This window comes from Jatropha curcas, chromosome 1 (assembly GCF_041381405.1).
Source record: "Jatropha curcas cultivar XTBG-Jc1 chromosome 1, XTBG_Jcur_1.0, whole genome shotgun sequence".
Lineage (NCBI taxonomy): Eukaryota > Viridiplantae > Streptophyta > Magnoliopsida > Malpighiales > Euphorbiaceae > Jatropha > Jatropha curcas.
Genome location: NC_143151.1, coordinates 22,431,001 through 22,457,964, shown reverse-complemented (window position 1 = coordinate 22,457,964; position 26,964 = coordinate 22,431,001). Strand labels below are relative to the sequence as shown.

General features: G+C 34.0%; 2 long non-coding RNA genes across 3 annotated transcripts; both read left to right on the top strand.

Moving 5' to 3' along the window:
• The first annotated feature begins 9,254 nt into the window (after window positions 1–9,254).
• On the top strand, window positions 9,255–11,094 carry LOC149499161 (uncharacterized). The gene is made up of 3 exons (XR_016322975.1): window positions 9,255–9,445; window positions 9,674–9,751; window positions 10,445–11,094. It is a non-coding gene; the product is annotated as an uncharacterized LOC149499161 (long non-coding RNA).
• A 5,349-nt stretch (window positions 11,095–16,443) lies between these two features.
• On the top strand, window positions 16,444–25,409 carry LOC149499160 (uncharacterized). 2 transcript variants are annotated; one of them, XR_016321687.1, is made up of 3 exons: window positions 16,444–18,390; window positions 18,974–19,673; window positions 21,875–25,409. It is a non-coding gene; the product is annotated as an uncharacterized LOC149499160 (long non-coding RNA). The 2 variants fall into 2 exon arrangements; XR_016321688.1 differs by lacking the exons at window positions 16,444–18,390; window positions 18,974–19,673 and adding an exon at window positions 19,680–21,628.
• Window positions 25,410–26,964: the final 1,555 nt, after the last annotated feature.

The following is a 26,964-nucleotide window of genomic DNA, read 5'->3' as shown; positions in this document are numbered from 1 at the left end:
ACGACATTTTGCAACCGACCAATCGGTCGCAAAATGGCACAGATCGGTCGCCAATTTCGCTTAGCGACCGATCTGAGACTGATAGATATCGGTTGCAAAATTTTTTTGCGACCGATGATTTCGTCGGTCGCAAATGAGCGACCGATATTATCGGTCACAAATTTGAATAATCGGTCGCAATTTTTGGTCGTGGTTCATTTGGAAACTCTGTCACAAATTTGGTCGCAGAAAAATCTGTCGCAATTTTTAAAATCGGTCGCAAAATGTAAATTTAAAATTTTAATTTTTGGTATCAAATCGGTCTCAAAAGTGAAAAAAAATAAAAAAAAATTAAATATTATTATGAAACCATAATTTTTCCGCACCTGTGAAAATTGACATATATACATATATATCACACACGCAATTCAAGAACAATATAAAAATGTAATTTTTATTGTACTGAACAAAATATCAAAATACAAATGAAAAACTAAAAAGGTCCAAAATCAAATCTACGCTGCTGCTCATCTGCAGGATTCGATGTTGGATTGCCGGGAGGAGTACCTGCTGGATGTGATGTAGCGCCAGGAGGGGTGACCAAGGTATCGTCTGCAACATCGGGATCAGGAGCCAGTAGTGGCTGCTGCTGAGACGTCGAAACATTTCGGTCTGTAGTAGGCGCAGGATCAGAGGAAGAAGTACCAGCACCGGGCTCACAGGACAGCCGCATCACATGCGCTCTAAGCTCTGCAATTTGTTTCTGCTGATCAGCAAGCTGAGCCCGTAAATCAGTATAGTGCTCGTCAGTGCGCTTGGGCTGTGGTTCTGCGCTAGCTGTAGAAGCGTGAGCTGCTGAGCCGCAGTAAAACTGTGATGCCTGAGACCCGATGCTGTATACCTTCCTCTTCTTCTCGCCCCCTACAGCATCGAGATAAAGCGCTACCTCGTCAATTCTTGACTCAGCTTCAGATTCATCGGTCTGAGAAGTAATAATACGCTCCCGAGCTGTAGTATAGTTCTCCTAAAAACAAAAAATTAATTAATCAATGCAATTGCAAGCTTTATTATATTGAACTTTGTACATCTTCGCAACGAGTAGAGGGTAAATGTAAATATTATTCATTGTTACTTACATTGACGCTCACCGCACGTCTGTCGACAAACGTATTCAGATCGTGGTCCTTCGTGTAGTGTAAGTAAACACCTCAATTGGTATGGGCTCACGACCTAATTTTTCAGCCTGTAATGAATTTTTATGCATGATATATTAATATATATAGTGTCCTTTCATTAAACATCAGTTTCATATAAAGGGACTAGTTCACTTACTAATAATCGAGCTGTCTCTATAGCAGATATTGATCCTCCTATGTGTCGACAAGGTCCTGCTCCATCACCGCTAGTCTCACTGCGCCTATTTTGTGCAAATATCTTCCGCTTTCTCTTGAATGCAGGATCCTCCCAAGCCTTTTGCCAGCTCTCCCATATCTCCTGAGACACGCATTGCTGCTTCTTACCGCTTCTTCTCATCCTATAAGTGAAGTCAGCATATCGATCAGCGCATATCTTCTCCCAAGCTACTTTCAGCATAGCCGTAATGGCCTCGTCCCATATGAAATGTTTCTGCAAAAAATGAAATATAGCGTTTCAACACTAAGGAGGTATCTTGATGAATTGTAAACATTGAATGATGATATAACTTAAACCAAAGAGTACCTGAAACTCCTCCCAATAAAAGTTTGTCGCCTCTGTGGCACGGCATCCCATGTGTATCCTTCTTTATGCAGCTGTAGCTTGATTATCCTCAAAATTTGCCTCACTGCTCGAGAAGATGGATATATGCTGAAAAAAAAAACAGAAATGAAATATAATTACACGAAAGCATCACAATCTGAACAAAATATGCCTGTGGAAAAATTGAATAAGTACTTACTGTCCCGCTACCAAACTGAGGGTGATACGTGGATTTGATGAAGCTGCAAAAGAAGTGACAAATGTTATAAATTTTTAGATAATTAATATATAATTAAAATGACAGTTATGACATTTATGATTACCTTGCACAGTAGGTGACTGAGCAGCTGGAGGAGTCTGTACTGGTCCAGAAATGGGGGTAGAAGAGGAAGGAGCAGAAGGATGTGATGGCGGCATTACTGGTCGCTGAGCAGAGGATGAAGCCCCAGACGTACCTGAAGAAGGATGTGATGGCGGCAGTACTGGTCGCTGAGCAGAGGATGAAGCCCCAGACGTACCTGAAGAAGGATGAGGGATCGACCCTCCTCGTCCACGGGCACTGCGTCCTGGCCCACGACCTCCACACGAACCACTGCCGGACGCGTCAGAATCAAACGCTCTGCCTCTAGCCATCTGTACTGCAGATATTAGAACCTAGATAAAATGAATTTATAATTGTAGAACATGTGGTAAATATGAGTAAAGAAAGTTAATACCATTGAAATTCTTCATTAATAATATTAATTAGATATTAATTTATCAATTTGTAACAGTAAAACTGCTCTAAGTTTTAAGTGTCTTCAATATCATCTGCTTCCTCCTCCTCTTCATCAGCTTCCTCTTCTTCATATTCGTCTTCTGAGGTACCCATGATGATTTGATCTTCTTCCTCTTCATCATCTGATGCTCCTATTTCAACATAAGATCGGCTTTCATCATCCAATCTATCTGTTAAATCTTCAACAACTTGCATCGGTTGCGTTTCAACCCTAACTTCTTGAAATGGCTCCGATACTGCGAGTGAAGCAGATTGTTTGGTTTCAAGTGCATGAACAACTGATCTAGCCTTGATTTTACACACTGCCATCCAATCGCATCGATCTCGTTTAAACGATGGACATGGGACATAGTACACCTGTGCAGCTTGCATTGCCAACATAAAAGGTTCATACTTTGTATATCTTCTTCTTTGATTAATATCTACCGGATTATACTTAGGATGAACCTTCGTGCCAATGTTTGGCGTAGGATCAAACCATTCACATTTGAATAAGATTGTACACTTCATTGGTAGGCCTGGATATTCTAACTCCAAAACCTCAACCAATTTCCCATAAAAATCGTTTGACACGTCACTGTAGTTTGATCCCTTTATGCACACACCATTGTTCATTGTCTTTCTGCTTCTCCCATAACCCTCAGTGTGAAACTTGTAACCATTTACAAAGTAGCCAGAGTAGGCATTAGCAACCGGTAATGGCCCCTTTGCCAGATCCGTAATAAATCTGTTATGAATATCGATTCCCGAGCTTCGAGCCTATGGAAAATAGTAATGACATGAGTGAGATTTAATAAATGTACATTCCATGTTCTGTACATCGAAAGTAACTTAATATTTGAACCATTCTGCAAATTCGGTGTCCAGCTTTGCATCAACTGCAGTATCAGTCAAATTGGGATTTTGAAGCCGCAAAAGATTGATATATTTCCTATTTATCAACGAACCAAATTAGCATAAGTATGATTTAACAGCGGCCCACGTCAAGTTTAGACTGTTTACATTATGTATACTTACTGTACATATGGTGTGATCTCTTCGCAATTCAATAAAATATAGGTTTGAGCCGTTTGTATCTCTGCATCAGTCAATCGTCTTTTTTTTTATTTACCAATCGTACGCCCAGGATAGTGAAAATTTTTAGATTTCCTTCAAACTCAGATTGTACGCGATCTCCTCCGTCATCGTTACATGGCACTCTCCGATGCTTGGTGAAAACATGTTGGTCAAAGTAGTGTGAACAGAATGTGGAAGCTTCTTCCACCAAATATGCATTGCAAATGGATCCCTCGACCTTTGCCTTATTGCACACATTCTTTTTAATTTTCTGCAGGTGTCTGTCATTGTACAATGCCAATATGTAAGTATAAGTTCAAATAAGTGATGTAATCATTAGAATGAGATGTTAGTGAATCACCTCTCAAATGGATACATCCATCGATATTGTACCGGTCCTGCTAAACGACATTCTTATGACGGATAAGAAGTGAACTCCAGTATGGCAAATCCAAAAGATGCTTCACTTTTTCCACCCGCTATTCCTGCCAATTCTTGTATTTACCTCATCTGCACCTAACTCTGTAACTTTCATAAGCCCCAGATCTTCAATTTCTTGTAATATTTCAGCTCCAGACTTCACAGGTGGAGGGGGTTCAACAATAGTCGTGTTCTTTCTAAAGCATTGTCGATTTCTCCTCTAAGGGTGAGATTCTGGTAAGAATTTGCGATGACAATCAAACCAACATTGTTTACCTCCATTCTTTAGTGTAAATGCATTAGTGTTTTCCATGCAATGAGGACAAGCCAATTTGCCAGCTGTACTCCACCAAGATAACATTCCAAATGCTGGAAAATCACTGATGGTCCAAAGCAAAGCAGCTCGCATTATGAAATTCTGATTGGTCGAAATATCGAATGTTTCAACCCCATATTCCCATAAATAATTAAGTTCGGCAATCAAAGGCTGCAGAAATACATCAATTTTATGTTTTGGATTAGTAGGGCCAAGAACAATAACACACAAAAACATATATTCATCTTTCATACACATTGACGGTGGTAGATTATATGGTGTGACAATGACAGATCATGATGAATATTGTTGTCCTGATTGGCCAAACGGCTGAAACCCATCAGTACAAAGCCCCAATCTCACGTTTCTCATATCAGCAGCAAACACAGGATGAATGTTATCAAAATGTTTCCACGCTTCAGAGTCTGACGGATGAGTCATTATACCATCATCATATTCATGCAAAGCATGCCATGTCATGTGTTCAGCTGTCGCCTTAGATGCATATAACCTTTGAAGGCGAGGAACAAGAGGGAAATAATACATCTTCTTGAAAGCCTTCTCTCTTTGTACTCTACCAGTCCCTTGACCCCGTCGTTGATATCTTGGAAGATTACAAAACTTGCATTCTCTGAATTCCGAGTCAACACCCCAGAATATCATACAATTATTACGATAGCAATCAATCTTTTCTACCGGTAGTCCCAATCCCCGAACTAATTTTTTTGTCCGATAAAAATTATCAACCATTGAATGGCCTTCAGGCAACATTTTCTTTGCTAATTGCACAAAATCATCGTAACACCTTTCTAAAAAATGGTGCTCCGCTTTCATGTGTAGTAATCGTGCCACAACAGACAGAACTGAATGATTCTTGCATCTAGGCCACAGTTCACTGTTAGCTGCACTTAGCATGTTAAACAATTGTTGTGCTGCTAAGTTTGGCGATTCCTCCATATTATCCCAATCACATTGTACTCTACTCGCATCGATTACCATATCATTGCATTGATTACCATACAGAAATTGATAAGGCTGAACTTCTAAACTTACCGGAATGGAGTGGCTTGACCCACTGGCAACTCGAGCTTCACCATGATGTATCCATTCGTAATAATTTTCCATGAACCCACGAACCCATTTTTGCACAAATGAAGTTTCACTGTATCGATGTCTAAGAAGGCTCGATTTCGACACTTGTTGTGATTACATGGACACCTCAACTTATTACCATCCATAAAACTAGGATTACCAACTGCAAACTGTATAAACGCATCCAATCCTTGCAGGAACTTTTGTCTTAATATCTCATTGACCTCGAACCTCCAGTATATCCAATCTCGATTATTTTGCATTTTTTTACCTAATTAACAATATGTTTATAAAGGGTAAATTATATGTAATTGCATTAGTCTAAACCATACTTAAAATATGCCAATAATGTAATGTTCAATTTACACTTATAACTAAGGTTATTTCTATAATAAGGGTAACTATATATAAATGTAAAATCACTAAGTTCATTTATTCAATACAAAGGTTATATATATATATACCTACTATAATAAAGGTAAGTGTACTATTCTACATATTGAATTTTTTGAAAAAAAATTCGGCAGCATTTCGGCACAACACAATCAAATCTCAAATACAAAGACACTTCAATAAACACTTCTATATCATACCAATATTCTCCAAAGGCAAAATGGCCACTACTAGGCCTCCAATCCAAACTCATCATTCATTTAATAAAAACATATTTAAGAATAATAACGACAATAATATAAAATAAAGAAAAATACAGCCAAAACTTCTCAAGAAAGAGTTGCCAATAATTAAGAATATGTAATAACCTAATATTTAAAACACACACAAAAAAATAAAAAAAATAAAAACTTGAATCAAACTAAACTGAATAAAATTAATTCACTTTGGTAGTTCAATTTTCTAATCTATGTTTAGCCGTGTTTGTATTTAACATCCTATCTAACTTCTTTTTTTTTTTTTAACAATTAAAAACCTTTTAATTCCATATAATAATAATAGATTCTTCAAATTTAAGAGCCTTACAATATTTACATATTCTAATTATCTTACCTAAATAGCAAGGATAAAAACTGATATTTTAAATTAATTAGAATGCAATTATAACATAGATTAACTGTGTAATTCTTTAAGTGCATGTAACTTTTGAAAAAAAAAATTTCATTTTGTAAAATTCAATAAAAATGTTTAATATCTCAAGAAAATGTTTACTATATATCTGTGTTTCTATGAGTAATTTTGAGGGGGTCTTTTTGATTTTTCTATGTCGTTTAGCAGTTCTCATATTACTTTCTCATTTATCAAGCAATTCTTTTTACTTATTTTTATTTTTTTAGTTTTTAGCACGAGTTAATTTGCTCTCTGCTTGATTCCTTTACTTGTCGTTATGCATTTTTGGTGCTTGCTAAAAAATTGAGTCACATTTATGAATTTACTACCCAAAAATAGGATTCTTGCACAATTATTCTCTCTTACCTAATTTCTCATTATTGAAAAGGCTAATTTCATTATTGTATATTCTTGCTATGTGAATTGGGAATTATTTTTCAATTAGAAATTTGTATTTTGTTGTTGTGAGTGAAATGTTTTTTTTATTTTTATAAATGAGATGAAGACATATAAGTTAGAAGAAATAAATTAAAGTTCACTTATACATATAATTCAGATATTTTTCTTTCTTTTTCTTTTTCCTTTTCTTTTTTGTGTCTAATTATATTACTTGTTTTGTTCTTCTTTTCTTTCTTTTTAGAAAAATTTCAAAACTAGTTTTGTTCTTCTTTTCATTTTCTTTAATACCCAATCTATTTTTGTTGATGGTTTTTTTTTTCCAATCTTTTTTGTGTCTTTAAATTTCTGTTTTATTTCATAATTTTTCTTTCTTACCTCAAAATGTATTTTAAACCTTTTGTAATTATATACTTTGCTTTTAATTACTATTAGTTTGAACATAGGATATATTGAACCAAATGATTTATATAGCAAATTCTAACTAATTTGGGATTAAACTCTAGTTGTTATTGATGTTTGTAACTCTAATTATAGTATAAATGCGATTTATTTTTCAACAAAATTAAAAAAAAAAGGTTAAACCTATAACAGTAATATTATTTAACAATATTATTTTGTCAAATAATAACAATAACAATATTAATAATAATAATAATTATAACATTAACAATAATAATAATAATAATAATAATAATAATAATAATAATAATACTATAACAGTAACAATTTACGCCAAAAATAATAATAATAATAATAATAATAATAATAACAACAACATTAACAATATTAATAATAATAATAATAATAACAGTAACAATAATAATAAATTGCAAAAAACACATAAATCGCAAAAGAAAAAAAAATTCGAAAAAAAATAAAATGCAAATCAGTCTTACCTCAAATAATGTCCAAACGGTGGCGAACGGCGTTGAGGAGTGACCGGAGCGGCGGTGGCGGCGTCAGGCGAGCTGGAGCGTTCTCAGGAGGGGCTAGAGCGGTGCTACGGACGGAGGAGAGGAGAGGAGAAGGAGAAGAGAGAAAGAAGAAGAAAGAAAAAGTAGAGGGTGTCGCGTTTAAAGCCCTAACGTTTGCGATCGACCAATCGGTCGCAAACTTAATTAACATCGGTTGCAATTTTTAATTGTCCGACGTCGTTTTACTATGCGACAAAATTGCGACCGATTTGCGACTCAATACGGCGGTCGCAAAATATCGGTCGCAATTTTGTCGCCAGTCGGTCTCAGAACTTATCTCTATTTTTGACGGGCACAATTTTGCGACAGAAAAACTATTAGTCGCAAAGCGGTCGCAAAATCGGTCGCAAATCCGTAGTACACGGGTCGCAAACCGAAAACCAAACTCGCGAAAATTTTTAGCGCTAAAATTTGCGACTGTTTGCCTATAAGTCGCAAATCGGTCGCAAAATTGCGATCGATTTAAGTCCGTCGCAAAAATCGTTGGCAATGTGGCGTTTTTTTTGTAGTGTAAGGTGTAAATTAAAAACCCAGTCGCATGATATATATATATATATATATATAACGGATATCACGTTAAAAAAGGGGGAGGAAGAACAAAGAAAGCAAAAATGTGAAAGGAGGATAAAGGAAAAGAGAGCAAAAACGTAGGAAAAGACAGCAAAAATGCAGCAAAAAGAGAAAAAAAGAAAAACCCTAGCAAAAAAGAAGAAGATAGAACATAAAGAAAAGGTACCAATAAAAGGTAAAAATAACTCTTTAAGTTGAGAGCATCAATCTATTTAATCCATTCTTGTTGTTTTTCTCTCTTTAGTTGCTTGATAGAGTTGTATTTTGATCATTTTATTTTTTTCATTTAATCTATTTGTTCTGTTGTAAATACTTATTTAAATATGATTTGTATTATATAAAAATGAATCTAAGTAGTGTATAGTCAAATCAATTTAGTATTAATATTAATGAAGAATATAAGTTTTCGTAGGTTAATTGAATGATTGTCCTCGTATTTTTGTGTTGTTCATTTTGTTATATTATATTTTTCTTATTTATCTTAATTCTGATTTTTCAAATTGATTTTTTTTTATTTTTAATAATTTATGTAATATATATATATATATATATATATATATATATATATATATATATATATATATATATATATATATATATAAGCAAAAAATATTTTAAAAACATTGACGTGACGCTTTATTTTTTTGAACATTCTAATTTTCCTACTTTTAGAAATTTGGAATTTTTCTTTTTTTGCTCTTCACTTTTCTATATTTTAATTGGATATATATCTTTTTAAATATTGTTTTATCTTAATAGATAAATACAACTTTGAATTTTTTGAATATTTTCCTATCTACAAAATAAATACTAATATCTATTTATATATATTTATTTATACTGGGTTTTCAACTCTCTCATTCCTATCTCTATTTTGCTTTCAAGTTGGATTGATTAATGGCCGCCTCCTCTCTCATTCCTCTCTCTATTTTGCTTTTAAGTTCGATTGATTTATAGTTGCCTCCTTCCTACATCACATTCACAGGAACCACCCACTCAGTGGGTTGAAATTAAGTTTTGGCAATTGGATTCATCATTATGTTGATGTACAACTTATTTGCTGTATGTATGCATATATGTTACATTCTCTTATATATTTGAATTAGAGGAATATATGGAAAAAGAAAAAAAATAATTACCAAATTGTTCGAGTAATTTGCTTGACATCCAATTATTTTCTATTATATGAATAGTTATTTAGACCAAGAAAATAAACATAATTTTTTTTTCAATTTTCTGCATTTGTTAATTTGTTTTTTTATAAATTAACTTGTTCTTTTCAAGATGTAGGGGTACAGGGTTGAGTGTAGAGACATTGCCTGTTGATCTCCCATTGTAAGGGTGATATTGGCTCAAGATCAACTTAAGGTATTTCTAAATTAATCAAAATCATTGCTAATAAAATTTTATTTTATTTTAATTCGCAGGTTTAATTTATTTGTTTGGAGAAGAGGTTTGAATATGAACAAAGAATGAGTTACACTGAGTGCACTTATCGGCTTTTACAAGATTATGACTTTTTTTACCTCATTGAAAAAAGATTATTACCTCATTGAAAAAAGATTAATGGGTTTTATCAGTATCTTTTCTTCTCTGTATGTTATTAGGTTTTTTTTTTTAAGATAATGTGCTTAAGTGCCAAAAAAGCATAAGAAGTATTTAAATTAAATAATTAGACAAATAAGAAGATTTCTAAATATTAACAGAATTTTAAATTTGAGATTTCTAGATAGAAATTTCAATTATTTTGCTGTCATAAGAGATAAATATCCTAAATTTGATTATTATAGGCTTCTCTTTAGTGATTTGTGTTTACTGATTATTTAATATTTCATATTCAGATACTGTGGATTTGGATTTTATTTTTATATAATTTATTCATAAATTGATAAATACAATTTAAAAAAAAAAAAAAACTAATGAGGATAAGATCCATTTAAAAAAAAAAAAAAAAACTAAATAGCACAAGAGATAGTCGCCTACAAATCCTCTGTTATTAATAAGAAAATTCTGAGAAAGAAAAACTCTCTTATGCAGAAATATCGTGCTTATTTTTATCAGATTACAGAAGGAAAATTACTTGAGAACTTCTGTTGGTGGGATAAAGCATTCAGATTCAGCTTGGAAAGTTTCTACTGGTAGTTTTAGCACCCAGAACTCAATCAACATGCAACAGAGCTATGCTTATGCTACTTCAAATCACAGCTATGGATTTCCTGGACAACTATGCTTCAAATATAGTATCATAACTTTCAAACACCTGCAAGTGGCTTTCAACGTTCTCTCTTTTGTCAGGTTATACCATTGAAAGCCACAAAAATGATAACAAAAAAATTTTATTTATAAGCCTTAGAAAATGTTTAAATCTTTTTCAAATCTGTTTAAATAAAAAAATATGTTGATATATAATTATTTAATATAAATTAATGACATTACAATTTCTATTATAACACGATAATTTAATAATGCAATCCGCGTAAACCTAAATTATAAATAGCACCTCGCACAAAGCGCGGACCTTCTCTAAGTTTTATTTGATTTTAAATGTTTTTTAGTTGAGTTATGATAAGTGTAATTTATTTAGTGTTAATTCTTTAGTTGTATCATAATTTAAATTATTATTGTTTTGTCTTATTTTTGTAATTATAATTAATTATCTGAGATTTTATTATTTATTTGGTTATTAAATATATTTATTAGATGAATGATTAAGGGTGTATGGTATATTTATTAGATAAATGGTTGAGATTATTTGATTAAATTGTTTATTTATTTACTCATTATTTGTAGGAATGTAATTAAATAGTTGTAAGATATTTTTAAAGGAGATGTAATTAATTAGTTGCTGGTTATTTTTAAAGGAGTTGTAATTATTAGTTGTAGATTTGTTAATTATTTGCGGATGTAATTCTTTTCTTCTCTCCTTTCTTTGTATATTTAATTAGTTGTGGTGGATATTTAATTTATTTATGTTTGCAATTATGCTCTATTAATGTGAAAAATGATCTTTTGATTTCAAAATTAAAATACACGTCTCACTTCCATCCCTATTCATAGCTCTTTCATAGTTCATTTCACAGCTCAATCATAGCTCATTCTTATCTCATTTTACAATTGAACCATAGTCCATTTATAGCATTTACCCAACATTCATGCAATTTGCTTTGCGCCTTGACTTCTGTAATATACATTTAAGCATTGTTCTGTGGCATTGAAAATCTAAAAAAACCTCTCCAATAAAATTCTTCATAACTCACGAAGAATCACTAAAATTCCATTAAGGCTAGTTGTCCATTAAAGATTAAGTCCAAAACAAATCATTCTTATTGCCACTGCACCGACCTTGTAGCAAACAACTTACAAAACTACCAATTATATCCAATAATTCATGCACATTAGGACCTTAAATTATTTTTATCGTAAAATGGATATTCTAAAGCATAATATATGTAGAAACTAGATTCAAATATAAGTCCTGGTTTGGTCATTAATTTAAATAATCTCATGAATCACTATCATTAATCATGTGATAAATCTTTAGGGCAAGGGTTTTCAATCATTAAGGAACATTTTATTGACATAATTAGTAGCTTAAAAGTATCAATTAATCATTCATTTAGTTTGAAGCATAAAATCAATAATAGAGCTACAGTGAAGGATATTCATTTTGTTGAATCTCTAATATCTATCCAACTTCTTGTTGGATCATTTAATCCATGGTAAAATAAGGAAGTGAGATACTGATTATAAGATTATTATAAGAAAATCTTTCTACCAAATTGTTAAATCTTGTTGAGGACGAGTGATTGTTTGCTAAAGACGAAAAAATCTAATCGGAAGGGTTTGGTTGATTTTTTTTATTTAAAGCGGTTTTTTTCTTATTAAACACGTTTTATTAATCCTCAGAAATGGCGATCCTTTTGAAAAAGGGATTGAAAATATCTCTTACATTGAAGATTTTAGTTTTAGGAGTTGCCACCCTCTTTAGGAAAAATTCTCAAATTAGTCCATTCTTTGGTATCAACTAACTTGGTTTTAGACCAGAGATAGGGTTCGGGAGTTAGGTAAGATATTGGGAAGGTGTTAGGCACCTATATCGCCCGATTAAACCGGCCTCCTCGTTATCCATTAATTCACAATGATTTAATAATACAATTAACTAAAATTGAGGTGTAAAATACTTTTTAATGCAATTTTGGAAAGCATGTCAATCAAGCACACAATCTCATCCATACAACATGAAATAAACCATCCAAAGAAAGTGGGGACAAAAATTAATGTAAAGAACATTAATTTAAAGGCATTAATTAAAGATTAGAGCAAAATTAGAGTTTAAGGTCTTGATGTTCATCATGAATGATGAACAAATAAACCCATCACTACTCAAAATCTTATTTATTGATGTTCATTGAATCCATCTGTAGACAAAAACGCATCCCAGACCAATTGAGGTTGGAGCTTTGCCACTGGATATCCGAATCGGGACAGTTTTTTTGATTATTATCATTCTGGACTACTTAAATGAAGTGTCTGGTGCCACAGGTAAAGTGGCGTGTGCGACATGTAATGGCACTAGGCCCTTCCCTGATTAGGAAGCCATAGAGAATAAACAGAGCATAAAGAGGCAGGTTTGTGGGGAAGTGGTGCGAGCCACTTGCTTGTGGCGCACACCACACGTAGTTGCTTGTGCTATTATGGCTATCAACATGCTACTTTAGCACAAAAAGACTCTTTTGGTTGATTCTGGGTGTCCCTCACAACCAGGCTCAAAAATGGTGATTTAAAACTAAAAGAAAATGAAAAAGAGATGGAAAAACGAATTAAATGCCCTCAAAAGCTACCTTTTTGAAGATTTCCCCAAAGTTTATGTAAGGATGAATAATGGAACCCAAAAGTTGATTCTTGATCCAACAATCCGAGTTTAAGATTAGATAAATGTGTTTTTGGAATTTGTAATGAATCCTTAAGGTTTTTTATGATTAGAAATGGATGAATCACAACTTAAACCAAAGAGAAAACACAGGTTTAGCTTTGATTTTCAGTTGAGTTTTGAAAATGCAATAGTTTCCTTAAAGTTTCCAAAAAATCTTTCTTAACACAATTTCCAATGCACTATTTATAGACAAATGGGGATGTGTAGCCCTATTTTAGGGCTTACGTGGCAAAAATGTCATTGGTAGGCCCCAAAATAGGGCCGAGCCCACTTTTACAGAATCAGATTGGGTGGCATGCAAAATGAGGTGGTTCATTGGAAAGTGCCAGGGGGGCCTTTTGCGCTTTTCGGGCTCCGTTTCATCGCGAAACGCCCAGTGACCCGAAAATATAAAAATGGTTAAACATGTATATTATCTCATTCACAGACTATTGGTCCAAAAATTGGGACAATCAAGAATCCTGGTCCAAACTTATGTAAAAAACGGTTTATCATCACCGAACCTTTAGGGGCAAAATTTGAGCATCTACACTTGTCCAAGTGGCATAAAATGACTCAAATGTTGTTGACTAAAATTGGTTAATATTTGTCAATAAAATATCTTAAAATACTTCACAAGAAAATAATAAAAATAAAAATTGATAAATAAAGGAAAAAACAAACAAAAATTTCCATCAATAAAAAAAATTAAAATAACAAAAATACATAAATTAATAATGGGTTAATTGGTATTAATATTTGGAATGTCAATCCTCGGCAAAAACTTGATGGGCAATTTTGCAAGTGCATGAAATCGTAATATGTAATAAAGAGTGAGTAGAGTATCGTTCTCATGAGACTTATATACCAAGTATCAAATTTAAATGATAGTAAAAAGAATTGTTTTAGAAAATTAAAAGAAAAGAAATAAAACAAAAGATTAAACTTGAGAGAATTCAGACAAGTGATCATGGAGAAAATTCAATGGATAAAGGCTATTAGGGAATTTGTTTTCAATCAATAAAAAAATAGAATAAATTAAAATAATAAAAATATGTAAATTAATAATAGGTTAATTAGTATTAATATTTTTATGTCAATCCTTGGAAAAAACTTGATGGGCAATTTCACAAGTGTATGAAATTGTAACAATCAATAAAGAGTGAGTAAAGTATAGTTCCCACAAGAATCATATATCAAGTACCAAAAATACTTTAACTTATTATTATTTAAATGACAGTAAAAAGAATTGTTTAAAAAATTAAAAGAAAAGAAATAAAATAAAAGATTAAACTTAAGAGAATTCAAACAAGTGATAGTACAGAAAATTCAATGGATAAAGGCTATTAGGAATTTTACTTTACTTAATTTTATTGAATTTATCCCATTAATTTAATAATCAATTTTAATTATTCAAGGTAGAATAAATAACCCTAAAATCACTAACAAGCTCTCTCGATGTATTATTAGCTATTTTAATCAAATTCAATCACCTATCTCTCAATAGTGTAACCAAACACAAATTAAATCATTATGAAAACCTCTAATGAGTTAAACTATATAGCTCTCGCTTCAAGTTATTATTCTCATGAGATTTATTATCCTTTTCATATTAATGCCCTTCTTTCTGTAGTAATTAATGGAATAAATAAATCAAAGGAAGAAACTTTATTTTGAAGCATTAGCACAATGAAATTTTATCATGAACAAAGAAAATCAAATCTAACTTTATAAATTGGAAATCAAATTAAGCTATATCAAATTCTTAGTAATAGAAATTTAGTTCAATATAGTAATTAAATTAAATCTATAAATATTTCCATAAACATTATGAATATTAAAAATAAAATAAGAAGAGTTTAAGAATAAAAAGTAGTTGACACTTGATTTGAATTGTTTCCTTGAATCTTAATTGATAAATAGTTAATTTACAATAAAATATTTTTTATTTAAATATTATCTATGGATACTTTTTGGTTTAAAATGAGAATTTTCATTTGGTTTTCATATTTTCTGTAGATTATGCTAAATTCATTTGGAAAAGAGCTTCAAAGGCCAATTCTTGGAGTTTTATGGAAGTTTACCAAGTTGGAGCTGAATTTCTAGGATGCTTCTGGAAGATTTCAAGCTAAGCTTGGGCAAATTCAGTGGGAGGCGCATTCAGAGCTGTTTAGGATTGAGATGCTTTGCCACCTAGAAGGAAATCATTTAAAGCAGTTGGTCCACTATTTAGGGGATTAGGAAAGATACTTAGATTTGAATATTGGATTTTCTAAAGATATTTAGGTTTTATTTTCCTAGTTAGGATTTCTTTCCCTTGTTATAAATAGGACCTTAAGTATATTAAGGAGATCATCTTCTTCTCATCTTAGAAATAGTAGTTATTCTAGAGTTTATTTTTCCTTGTGTTTACTCCATGACCATGCGTGGCTAAATATTTTGTTTCAGTCAAAGGTAGACTTCAAGTAGAAATTCCTCAACGATTGTGAGATCTTAATGCAATATTTTTGTTCTTTAATTTCGATTAATCTTTGTCTGTTTTTTGGATTGATGAGAAACTCCATCTCTTTTGTCTTCTTATTATTTGCTCAATAGGGCCCATTATTCAATTTGATAGGAATGGATATAGCTATCCATGAAACTAAATTCGTATTGTTTAGTTGAATTGATTCAAGTAGCAGTTAATATAATTTAACTGTAACCAAACTTTTGGGTTATATTACGAAAACTCATAATCTATTTTAAATGAACTTCGCTAGTAAAGTTTGTTAATTAGGACAGGGTCTTTCCAGTTTTTATTATTGCTAATAAATTAAATTCTACCACTTGTTTATGATTGTTTGCTAGTTAGGGATTATTCTTAGCGCTTGTCTTGTTTAATCTAATAATTTGGAAAGAATTTTTGGAGACACTTGTTTAAGGATTATAACCTGTCGATCTTTCAAATTTTGAATGATCTCAATATCAATGATCAATTGAGAGAATTTCATGCTATGAATCACCTTTGACTGAATCATTTTTCATTGATTTTGATCTTTATTTTTATTGTACTCTAGTTACTTTAATTGCTTTATGATTACTATACTTGACAAACAACACCCTTTTACTTTTATTGTTTGTTTTACTGGCCTTCAATTAAGAATCAGTTTGAATTAATCTCTAGGGTTCAACCCTTCTCACCATATCTACAAATTACGTAGGTTAAGGAGAGCAGGAATTATTTTTGGTAGTCTCGAACACATCAAATTTTGGCACAGTTGCCGGGGGCTAATTTAAATCTGATTTATTATTTTGATGACCAAGTCTGAAAAAACTAATCTCAACTTTGATCTAGAAATTGAGAAAATAGCCTATGCATTAAGGAAAGTAGCAAAACAACGGAAGAAGCAGGAAGCCACGGCGTCCATACCTCCTTTAGAGGAACCAGTGCTTGAATTGGCAGAATTTTCAACTAAATCCGAAGAAGAAGAGATCAAATTAGTGGAAGAGGAAGCAATGGGTGAAGAATGAACTTTGAGATAGCTTCACGCACCTCTATTGGATCAATAACCTCTTTGCATCACTTATCCAGATCTAGAGGTGGCATTTGAGCTGAAGTCAGGGTTGATTCTCTTACTTCCTACCTTCTGCGAGTTAGAGAATGAAGACCCAAATAAACATTTGAAGGAATTCCATGTAGTTTGTTCAAGCACGAAAGCGCAAGGAGTGACAGAAGAGCAGATCAAGCTGAGAGTGTCTCCATTCTCTTTGCAAGATGCCGCTAAGGAATGGTTATTCTACTTGCTCGCAGGATTAATTATGTCGTGGGATGATAGGGTCCCACTCTTCCTGGAAAAATATTTTCCAGCCTCAAGAGCAGCTATAATTTAAAGGGAAATAAGTGGAATCAAGCAGAAAGATGCGGAAACCCTCCATGACTACTGAGAGAGATTTAAGAGACTTTGTGCAAGCTACCCACAATATGGGATTACTGAACAGTCCTTTGATTCAATATCTCTATAAGGGAATGTTAGAGTTGGAAAGAAGGATGGTTGACGCAGTGAGTGGAGGGGCTCTTGTTAACAAAACTCCTCGATAAACCCGAGAGATCATATTCACCATAGCTACTAACACGCAACAGTTTGGGAGATGTCAGGATCTACTAAGGAGGGTCAATCAAGTAGGTGACTCTAACATTGAAAATAAGCTTAATGAGCTAACAAGTTTAGTCCAAAGTATTGCTATAGGTATGTACCCACAAGCTAAAGTGTGTGGGATTTGTGCTTTTCCTAAACACCCAGCCGATATGTCTCCCACTCTACAAGAAGGAGATCAGGAACAAGTGAATGTTGTACGAGGATTTCCTGGCCAACCTCAAAGGAAATATGATCCCTACTCAAATACTTATAATCCAGGGTAGAGGGATCACCCGAACTTTAACTATGGAGGAAGGCCGCAGAATGCGCATCAATACTAGTATTTATCGCCTCAGCAACAACCTCAAGCGGGTTCAAAAATAGGTATGTCTCTTGAAGATATTGTTAAGTCACTTGCAGCTAACACTCAACAGTTTCAGCAAGAGACCAAGACCAGTATTCAGAACTTGGAGAATTAAATGAGGCAGTTAGCTACCTCTCTAAGTAAGTTGGAGTCCCAAGGGAAGCTACCATCTCAAACTGTCATCAACCTTAAGCAAAATACAAGTGCAATCACTTTAAGAAGTATGAAGGAGCTGGGAACCCAGCCCCAAAGAGAGGTGACAATGGCCCGAAGAAACGTGCTGAAAAAGAAGTAGAGATTTCGCATAATGAACAGACTGAGAATTTAGAAGTAAGCTTGCCCAGACCACTGCCATTGGTAACTCAACCCCCTTTTCCTAAAAGATTAGCTATATCGAAGAAGGATAAGAAAGCAAAAGAGATCCTATAGACTTTTCGCAAGGTGGAGGTAAATATACCATTGTTAGACGTAATTAAACAAATTCCTCGCTATGTAAAGTTTTTGAAGGAGCTTTGTACAAATAAGAAGATGCTAGCTAGTTACAAAAAGGTAAGTGTAGGGGAGAATGTTTCTGCCATGTTGCGAAGAAAGTTACCCCCCAAGTGCAAGGATCGAGGTATGTTCGGTATCTCTTATAAAATATGCAATATCAGAATAAAGAAGGCTATGTGTGACTTCAGTTCTTCGATAAATATCATGCTATTTTCTATTTACTCTTGTTTAAATGCTAGTCCATTAAACGAAACATCTGTTGTGATCCAATTGTCGAGTGTTAGAGGATGTTTTAGTGCAGGTAGATGGATTGATTTTTCCTACTAATTTTTATATGCTTGATATGGAGGATGATAAATCCTCCACTTCGTCTGAACTTTTGCTTGGAAGACCTTTTCTTAGCATAGCTAGAGCAAAAATAGATGCTCATGATGGTACACTCACCAAGGAGTTTGATGGAGAAATAATTAAATTTAATGTGTATGATGCCATAAATATCCATGTGATGTGTCTCATGTTTTATGGTATTGATGTTGTTGATCCTTTGATTCAAGATCTTTATGAGCATAATGTTAATGTTGAGCTTAATGTAGTGTTATGCAGGAGCATTAATATAAACAGCCTGGTAAAACTTGAAGAGAAGTTTTAAAACCTGTTGTTTGGAATTACCTTCTTCTCACACCAAACTTTTACGATTTGTTTTGCAGGCACCTAAGTTAGAACTGAAACCATTGCCTAATCATCTGAAATATGCATATCTGGGTGAAGGAGAAACACTTCCACTGATTGTCTCTAACAAGCTCAGCGAGATGGAAGAAGAAAAGCGGGTTCGAGTCCTTTGTGACCATAAAGAGGCTATTGGGTGGACAACAACTGATATTAAAGGGATGAGTCTATCCACGTGTATGCATAGAATCTTGTTAGAAGAAGGCAGGAAACCAAGTAGAGAGGCTCAAAGACGCTTGAATCCACCGATGATGGAAGTAGTGAAAAAGGAAATTTTAAAGTTTCTGGATGCAGTGTGATTTACCCAATTTCAGAAAGCAATTGGATGAGCCCAGTCCAATTCGTACCCAAGAAGACGGGTATCACAGTGGTTGAGGATGCTGAAGGGGAGTTGGTGCCCACCCAGGTTTAAAATTGGTGGAGAGTTTGTATAGATTATAGAAAGCTAAATGTATCCATTAGAAAAGACCAATTTCCACTCCCTTTCATTGATCAAATGCTCGAGAGATTAGCTGGATGTTCTCACTATTGTTGTCTTAATGGTTATTTAGGTTTCTTTCAGATACTGTGGCACCCGAAGATCAGGATAAAACGACTTTCACTTGTCCCTTCGACACTTTTGCCCATTGAAGAATGCCGTTTGGACTTTGCAACACCGTAACTACGTTCTAAAGGTTTATGGTTAGTATATTCTCAAACTATGTAGAAAATATAATAGAAGTGTTCATGGACGATTTCACCTTCTATGGCGACTCTTTTAATGCATGTTTGACTAACCTCACAAAGGTATTGGAAAGATGTCTAGATTCAAACTTAGTTTTAAATTATGAGAAATGCCATTTTATGGTGGAAAAAGGTATGATTTTAGGTCATGTTGTTTCCTCTAAAGGTATTGAAGTAGATAAGGCTAAGATTGATGTGATTAAGTCATTACCTTACCCCGCTAGTATGCGAGACGTTCGTTCTTTTCTTGGTCATGCAAGATTTTACAGGCATTTCATAAAGGATTTTTCAAAGGTGACATCTTTGTAAGCTCCATCAAAAGGATGTGCCGTTTGAGTTCGACGAAGCATGTAAAAAAGCATTTGACAAGCTAAAGGAAGAATTTATTTCTACACTAATAATTCAGCCTCCAAATTGGGAATATCCTTTTGAGATCATGTGTGATGCGAGCAATCATACGGTAGGGGCTGTCCTAAGACAACAAATCGAGAAAATTCCGTATATGATATAATATGTGTCAAGGACATTGGACAATGTGCAACACAATTACTCTACCACAGAGAAAGAGCTTTGGCAATTGTGTTTGCATTGGAGAAATTTCGGTCCTATCTGTTAGGGACCAAAGTGACTGTTTATTCTGATCAAGTAACACTTAAATACTTGCTCAACAAGGAGGAGTCAAAACCTTGCCTAATCCTGTGGTTTATTTTGGCATGTAGTGTTTCGCGACTCATACTTGTTTTGCAAAACTTGTGAGAATTGCAAAACTGAAAATTTAGGATGGAGAGATCAAATGTCACTCACTCCCATACTGATATGTGAAATCTTAGATGTGTGGGGTATCGATTTCATGGGACCGTTTTCGTCATCCTATGGAAATTCATACATCTTGCTTGATGTAGATTATGTATCAAAGTGGGTGGAAGCCAAAGCTACCAAGACTGATGATGCTAAGATCGTGGTGAATTTCATCAAAAGTAACATTTTTTTCATGTTTGGCATACCTAGAGCTATCATAAGTGATCGGGGACTCATTTTTGCAATAAAATTCGGGCTAGTCTCTTGAAGAAGTACAGAGTTACACACTGTATTTCTATGACCTATCATCCTCAGACAAGTGGGCAAGCTGAAGTGTCTAATAGAGAGATAAAGTCTATATTAGAAAAGATAGCTAATCCCACTAGGAAAGACTGGAGCCTTAAAATAGATGATGCTCTCTGGAATTATCGGACAGCATATAAGACCCGCATAGAAATGTCCCCATATCGCTTAGTCTTTGGTAAGCCATGTCACCTACCAGTAGAGCTAGAGCACTGGGTGTTTTAGGTTGTTAAGCAATACAACATGAGGCTAGTGGAAGTAGGTTATAAGAGAAAGCTACAATTGCAAGAGCTAGAAGAAATAGAAAATGAAGCTTATGAAAGTGCCAGGGTCTATAAAGACAAGACCAAGACTTTCCATGACAAAATGATCACCAGAAAAAAATTTTGAAATTGGACAGAAAGTTTTACTTTTTTATTCAAGATTAAAATTATTTCCTGGCAAATTAAAGTCTAGATTGATAGGGCCTTTCGTTTTTTACTAATGTATTTCCTCATTATGCGGTAGATATTAAGAGCATGGAAATTGACAAGAGTTTCAAAGTTAATGGCCACCGTCTCAAGCCATTTTATGAAGGGTTCAAGGCTTCTGAGCCAGAAGAAATGAATTTGGAAAGTCGAAAGGTGGTGGATTGAGATAGGAATGTCTAGCCTAAGACGTTAAACAAGGATGCTTGTTGGGAGGCAACCCAATACTAGGCTCGCCCAAGCCTTTTTATCTTATTCACTTTTAAGTTTTGTTTTCATTTTTCTTTTATTTTTTGAGTCATCTTCTATCTCCCCTCCACTAAAACGGCATGATTTCTTTTCTGGGTAAGAGCTGAATACCAAAGAAGTTGAAATTACTTTCTCATGGTTAAAATGGTTTTTAATTGCCACTTTTATTTCTATTTTTCCCTTTCAGTAATAGTAATAGTAAGAGTGTTTTTATCTTTAGTATTCTCTTTTAATTACTATTTCTTTTTATTTTTCTTCTTTATCTATTTTATTTTATTTTTATTATTTCTTTTTCTTTTTATTTACAATTGCCCTATTTTTTCCATTTGTACTTTTTGTTAGAAAAGTTAGCTATCCAAACGCCATTCCAAGGAAACGCAGGAGCGAGATTGCAAAGCAGAGCGGCTCGATTCTTCATCTGTCGGATGCCGCGCACCAAGCAGCAAGCCGCCAGGCTCCCCGTCGGTTCAGCTCTGGTGGAGCGACGTCTTGCATCGCCCTTGCTGTCTGAGTCGCGCTACAGTTCCGGAGACGCAGACGCGTCGCAATCTCCATCGCCATCAACGGGTACGGCGCTCGCCCCCTTACCTCTCAACACCGCACGTCCCACCGGTCATGTCGCCACTATTGCTCGACTCAGGCGACAGAAGCCCAAATCGGTTCTGCCTCCTCCTTCTTCTCGGAGACAGACCCGTTCCCAAACCCAGAAGACTAGGGAACTTGCGGAAACTGCCATAGCGCTAAAGAAGCGGGCCTACGACCCGAGTTGATAGATGAGTCTGATTCCGCTAAAATTCCACCTCCATGCCACTTATCCGTGTCTACAGTGGCCAAGAGCCGGCCGTTGGTGCCCATACCGACGCGGCACAGCCTGTCTCAAGCGCTGACGAGGGGAAAGAGCATGCTCCACCTAAAGGCCGAGCTAGGATATGGAAAGGGAAGAGCAAGTACCCGCCTGGCACTGCTGACTTGAACGGAACACTGGATTTCGTTGTCGTAGCGCACAAGAAAAGGTATGATATTTTCCAACACCTTGATGTTGTGCCTTGTAAGTCCATTGATGAGCAAACTCTTATCGAGCTCAAATTGCATGATGAATTCTATGACTGTTGATAATATAGGATGGAGAGAATTCTTTTGCCGCAAACGTCCTGCATACATAGAGTTATGTAGGGAATTCTACTCTACTTTTGAGTTTGATCATTCATCTGAATCTTTTCAGTTGTGTACTCCTGGTACCATTCAAGTTAGATTGTTGGGTCAAATGCTTAGCTTTTCTGTCACTTATTTTAGTATTGCTATGGGTCTCACTGATAGTGAGTCGGCTAAGAGTCCTGAGTATTTACATGCTTACTGTGATTATCCTGATGATTTTCAAGCTTTAGAGGAATATAGGACACTCAGTGGCCAGTCTGACATCACCTTCAATGCTAGCCGGTCTAAGGCTAAACTTATTTAGAATGCAGCTTTGAGATATATTCACCGCTTTTTAGCCTCTACATTTTCTGGCCGAAATAAGGACACCACTATTCTTTCAAAAGCTGAGTTACTTATCTTATGGTGCATGGTGAATAAAAGGACAGTTAATCTCGTTTATTGGCTTGCTACCCAGTTTGAAAGAATAATTGTAGCTAGGAGAGGCATGCTCTTAGGTTCAATTATTACTATGTTGGCTGTTAGAGAGGGATTCCTCGACCTAGATGACAATAACCTGCATGTTGCTTGTGAAATGCCTTCTTTGAATTTGTCTATTTTGGATTCTATGGGATTACTATGCTGTTAGGAAGGTGGCATTTTTGTTTTTGCTGCTGCAGGTCCTGTTATCCTGCAACACAAGCACGTCTTCTGCAAAAGAAAGGTCAATGCAGCTGCTCCATCAACGTCAGCTCGTCTTGACACTTCCCCCATGGCCTCAACATCTTTGGCATCCTGAATTGATCATTTGGAAGCAAAGATCTATTTTCTCACCTCCACGGTTACTGAAATCAACACTGCCCTGCAGGCCATCTCACGACATTTGGGGTTATCTCAACCCCCACCACTGACTTAGCACAGGCAGTGGCAACCTCTTCCACAGGGACGTTTCTCACCCTTTCTCTTTAGTTTTTCTTTCATTTATTTAGTTAGGAACTCCTTGTACTTGATTCATATTCCACATTGAGGACAATGTGAGGAGTAAGTGTGGGGGAGGAGTCTGATTTTGGAAGTGCTTTATTTGTTTAATTTCTGTTTATGTTTTGTAAAGCATTGGATTTTTTTGAGCATTTTGTCCATATTCTTAAACCTGATTTAGATATTTCTTTTAGCAAGTGCTCTTAAAATTTAATAAATTTCAGTTCTTATCCCTTGGAAATTTTGATTTTTTGATGTGTACATGAAAAGTTTTATTTCAAAATTTCTCTCTTGCCTTAACTTGATCGATATTTTCTTTTGACCTCCTGAGAGAAGTTCTTTGTCCTTAAACTGAGTTCTCTGCGTTAGATTGAATTTTTGAGATTTTAGGCAGGTACTAGTAATCTTTATTATAGACCTCCTTTTTCTCCACCCCGTAGATAGCATCCCTTAATCATTCTCTTTTGTGTGAATCATTTAGGCTTGAGTTAATAGGTGAAACTGTCAATTTGCTAGCGCTTAATTCACTGTTGTGCACATTTCAAAACTTTGTTTAACCTGTCTGAGGCTTTGTGTGAATCATTTAGGCATGAGTTAAGGTGAAACTGCCAATTTGCTTGCGCTTAATTCACTGTTGTGCACATTTCAAAACTTTGTTTAACCTTTTTGAGGCACTACTCTTGGTATATGGCTGCATGTTTTGGAAGGATGGAAGGTGCATATCACGCAAAGCGATAATGTGAAAGGTAAGGAATGAAAGAGAACGAAAAAAGCGGTAATGCACATGAGTTCTCTAAAGTTTGCAAACAAAATAAAAAAAAAAATAAAAACAAAAACAGAAAGAAAGAGAACAAAAACAGAAAGAAAGAGAACAAAAAATGCGGCAATGCACATGAGTTCTTCAAAGTTTGCTAATAAATAAATAAATAAATAAATAAAAAGAGAGAGAAATGTGCTTTCCTTTTCTTTCGAATATTTGCACCAAATCCTAGAGTACTGTGCCTTGACAGGATTACCTTACTTGCCTTTCCTCCCAGAATTTTCAATCTTTTGATAGAGAATGCTGTGGTAGGTGAACTTCTATATGGGGTTGGTTGAGAATTTTGGTCATGCTTGAGGACAAGCATAGGATAAGTGTGGGAGAATTTGATAAGTAGTTAATTTAGCATAAAATATTCTTTATTTAAATATTATCTATGGATACTTTTTGGTTTAAAATGAGAATTTTCGTTTGGTTTTCATATTTTTCGTAAATTATGCTAAATTCATTTGGAAAATAGCTTTGGAGGCTGGTGTTTTGAAGAAGTTTATCAAGCTGGAGCTGAATTTCTAGGATGCTCCTGGAAGTTTTCAAGTTAAGCTTGGGCAAGTTTAGTAGGAGGCGCATCCAGAGCTGTTTGGGATTGGGATGCTTTGCCAGCTAGAAGGAAATCATTTAAAGCAGCTGGTCCACTATTTTGGGGATTAGAAAAGATACTCAGATTTGAATATTGAATTTTCTTTTAATTACTGGATTTTCCAAAGATATTTAGGTTTTATTTTCCTAGTTTAGGATTTCTTTCCCTTGTTATAAATGGGACCTTAAGTTTATTGAGGAGATCGTCTTCTTCTCATCTTAGAAATAGCAGTTATTCTAGAGTTTATTTTTCCTTGTGTTTACTCCATGGCCATGCGTGGCTAAATATTTTGTTTCAATCAAAGGTAGATTTTAAGTAGAAATTCCTCAACGATTGTGAGATCTTAATGCAATATTTTTGTTCTTTAATTTCGATTGATCTTTGTCTGTTTTCTTGATTGATAAGAAACTCCATCTCTTTTGTCTTCTTATTATTTGTTCAATAGGGCCCATTGTTCAATTTGATAGGAATGCATATAGCTATCAATGAAACTAAATTCGTATTGTTTGTTAGTTGAATTGAATCAAGTAGCAGTTAATATAATTTAATTGTAACCAGACTTTTGGATTATATGATGAAAACTTACAATCTATTTTAAATGAACTTCGCTTGTAAAGTTTGTTAATGAGGATAGGGTCTTTCCAGTTTTTATTGCTACTAGTAAATTAAATTTTATCGCTTGTTTAGGATTGTTTGCTAGTTAGGGATTATTTTTAGCGCTTGTCTTGTTTAATCTAATAATTTAGAAAGAATTTTTGGAGACGCTTGTTCAAGGATTATTATAACTTGTCGATCTTTCGAATTGTTGAACGATCTCAGTATCAATAACCAATTGGGAGAATTTCATGCTATTAATCACCTTTGACTGAATCTTTTTCCATTGATTTTAATCTTTTATTTTTATTGCACTCTGGTTACTTTAATTGCTTTGTGATTACTATATTTGACAAACAACACCCTCCCTTGTACTTTTATTATTTGATCTACTGGCTTTCAATTAAGAATCAGGTCAAATTACTCTCTAGGGTTCGATCCTTATCACCATATCTACAAATTACATAGGTTAAGGATAACAGGAATTATTTTTGGTGGTCTTGACACCCATCATTAATATCTAACTTAATTGCTTGAAGCCTTGTAGAGAGAGAATAGTGTACAGAATGAAATAATGAATATCAAATTTTGAATGTTGAATAAATCTTGAATGATTGTAGAGATCCCTCCTTATATAAGACTTCTTAACGTGTCTTCGAGTTTAATTAGGGAAATCACCTAATTATAGTAGAAATAAAATTATAGTAGAAAATAATTAAGTCTCATATTTCTTCACAGTTAGGAGTCCGAGTTAATCAAATGGGAGTCCAAGTTCATCATTTGTGGTCCCCATTCATCCTTATTTGATAATTGAAAATTTCCTAGTTAAAGCTCAACAAAAACTATCTAAAATGAGATCAAAATAATAAAGGAAGAAAATTAAGAACTGAATAATTGCATAAATAAAACTAAAGCAATTAAAAATCCAAATAAAGCTATATTAAAAATACTATAAGAATAAAACCTATGACCTAATTAAAATCATAAAACACTAAGTGGAATCTTGAACATCATTCAAAGGCTATAACTCTACTTTTTTTTTTTTTCAATTTCGAAATTAACAATCAATTTGAGACAAATGAACTCAAAATGCATATGGAATTCATTCATAAATTTTAGATAGAATACATTTGTAAATGAATTTTTCATGTGTAGAATAAATTCAAAAATTGAAAATTCATTTGTTTTTATTCTTAAAATATTCTTAGCATAACAGTTTTGAAGGTTAGGAGGAAAGATAATTTTATCATAAAATTTTGAGTTGTTTAAGTTTGTGGAATTCATTTGGAATTCAACAAATTGAATTCTTTATTTTTTCATACTAAACAC